The sequence below is a fragment of the Cornus florida genome, unplaced genomic scaffold (genome assembly GCF_030987335.1).
Source record: "Cornus florida cultivar Cherokee Brave unplaced genomic scaffold, ASM3098733v1 CherokeeBrave_3.0.0_Hap2_Chr09, whole genome shotgun sequence".
NCBI lineage: Eukaryota > Viridiplantae > Streptophyta > Magnoliopsida > Cornales > Cornaceae > Cornus > Cornus florida.
In genome coordinates, this window is record NW_026775579.1 from 76856277 (window position 1) to 76858652 (window position 2376).

General features: G+C 32.0%; 1 non-coding gene across 1 annotated transcript; it reads left to right on the forward strand.

Annotated features, from left to right (window-relative positions):
• The first annotated feature begins 1345 nt into the window (after positions 1 to 1345).
• Positions 1346 to 1417, forward strand: TRNAG-UCC (transfer RNA glycine (anticodon UCC)). The gene has a single exon. It is a non-coding gene; the product is annotated as a tRNA-Gly (tRNA).
• Positions 1418 to 2376: the final 959 nt, after the last annotated feature.

Consider the following 2376-nt stretch of genomic DNA (forward strand, 5'->3'; position numbering starts at 1 on the left):
CAAACAAAACAAAACAAAGCTGCACTAACAAGACAATGTTGCACTAACTAAACATTGCTTATCAAAACAATACATTCTTCAAACCTACCAAACCTACATCTTCAAATACATTAATTCTGTTTGCAATCTCAATCACAACAAGCTCAATAGCACTAATCCAGTAGCAAGGTTTGGCCATTAGCAAATAAACAACCTTTGGCAAATAGTTCTTGCAATTCTGCCATTGTACTGATACTCCTCAAATCTGTACCACACTTGAGCTGTATTGATGCAAGTCTAGCTCTGATGCAGTTTTTAATCATCCTTATGATGAGGTAAGGAGGAGAAGATCTATTTCTGAATGCCCTTGCATTCCTTTCTTAATTGCCAAAGGAAGTGGATAGCTGCAGTGAGTAGAAGTTTGTGAGTGAGCCATTGACCATGAGACCAGGTATTAGAACACCAATCAATGAGCTCTCTCCAACTGTTAGGCTTGATGTAGAAGCCTGCCGCATGTTGAATGAACTCCCAAATTGCACAACTGTATCTGCACTTGAAAAAAAGGTGATCCTCAAGGTTCATCCATGTTGTAGAGTTCTTTTGGTTAACTAATTTATACCGTAAAAATTGCCAAAATCCTAATATGTATGTATGTACGTAGTTCTCCTAACATTGTGAAATGCAAAGATTTTTTTAACTAAAGATATATATATATATATCACGAAAATGACTAAATTATATATCAAATTTTTTATTAAATTTTTTCCAATTCAAAATCTAAGATTCCGTACTTCCAAACATAGCTAGTGATTTCAAGTTATATGGAAAAAGTCATTACAGAATTTTCTATTAGTATGGTTGCCTCTTTATCACGTTATTCTGAACTTCATTACCAAATGACGTGAAAGAATGCAAATTCATGGGAAAATTATGGAAAAGTGCAAGCATGTATTCGAGGAAATGAATGCCAATTTTCGTGAAAAGTTTCTGCAATTTTGCATATTAGCTTTCTTCAGCTATTTTGGCACCTCAAATGAGGGCATTTACTACAACATGGAAAGCCACCATCAGTTGCATTCTTCACACACTTTATCTTTGAAACTTTTGTTCTCTCTTTTTTAGCGATGCCTTTGTAGAATCTGAAATGGACTTAAAAAATGTATATCTTTCCTCCATCTTGTGAACTACTATTTAAAGAAAATATTTCTTTCCTGATATATATGGTTTTCCTTTGAAACAAACACATTCCTGAATCTACATTGCCAAACTGTACCAGCCCCGAAAACAAATAGTTGCAATTCAAGCTTAATTATTATTTCATCTATTCGTTAGAATACATAAAAACGGATGGTTTTGGCATTGAATTGCATTTGTAGTCCAACGGTTAGGATAATTGCCTTCCAAGCAATAAACCCGGGTTCGACTCCCGGCAAGCGCAAACTCTTTCTAATTATATCTTGTAGTTTCTTTTCTCTATTCCAATCATTTCCATTTTGCTCCTCTTTTACCTGATCTTTTAGCTAATAAAAGTAGCTCTCATATTATTCAGTTGGTCAGAATTTCAGATGTTGTGTTTGCATTGCCACTTCCCTTACTTTTCTTCAAATCAAAAGGTAAACAAAAATAAATAAATTAAAAAGAAGAAGAACAAAAGCAAGAAAAATGAGAGAACTTTAAAGGGGAAAAAATGGTTTAATTGAAGAAGGGAATATATATATATATATATATATATATATATATAAGTAACTTCTTTTTATTTTTTATAAAAATGAAATTAGAGGAATTTGAAAAGTAAAAGAGAAGAATTTTTTTTTTTAGTAATTGATAAGTTTAGGGGGGCATTATTTAAAATTTATCATATAAATATATGTAAAAAACAAAATTATGTATTTATCTATAGTAGGCGGGGCGGGTATGGTTGCATGTGCCTCCCCTGGCCTTATATGGCTCCGCTTGGATAATACAAAAAAAATTTAAATAATTTTGATTTATTTAAAGAAGATTTTATCTTCTTTAAAAATGGTAATGTAATGAGAGAGTTGATTACTCTTTTTCATTATTTAAAGCTTTAATAAGGGCAAGTATATATATAATCAATGAAAAAGAGAGAGAAAAGGGAAAGGGTGATTACCCAATTAAAACGAGTCACTCCACTTTTTTCTTATTTTTTTATAAATTTGCTGATTTTTTTATTTTTTTATTTGAACACATAAGGAGTGAGAAGGTTGAAACTACTCACGAGTGAGTAGCTAACTATGATCCTTATGAAGGGTATAATCTTTCAAAATTTTTCCATCCTCAAAAAGGAGATGAGAAGTTTTTTCCATCCTCAAAGAGGAGATGAGGGGTACAAGCGTGGACAAAATTGTATATAAGGACTTACTTAACCAGGCAAAA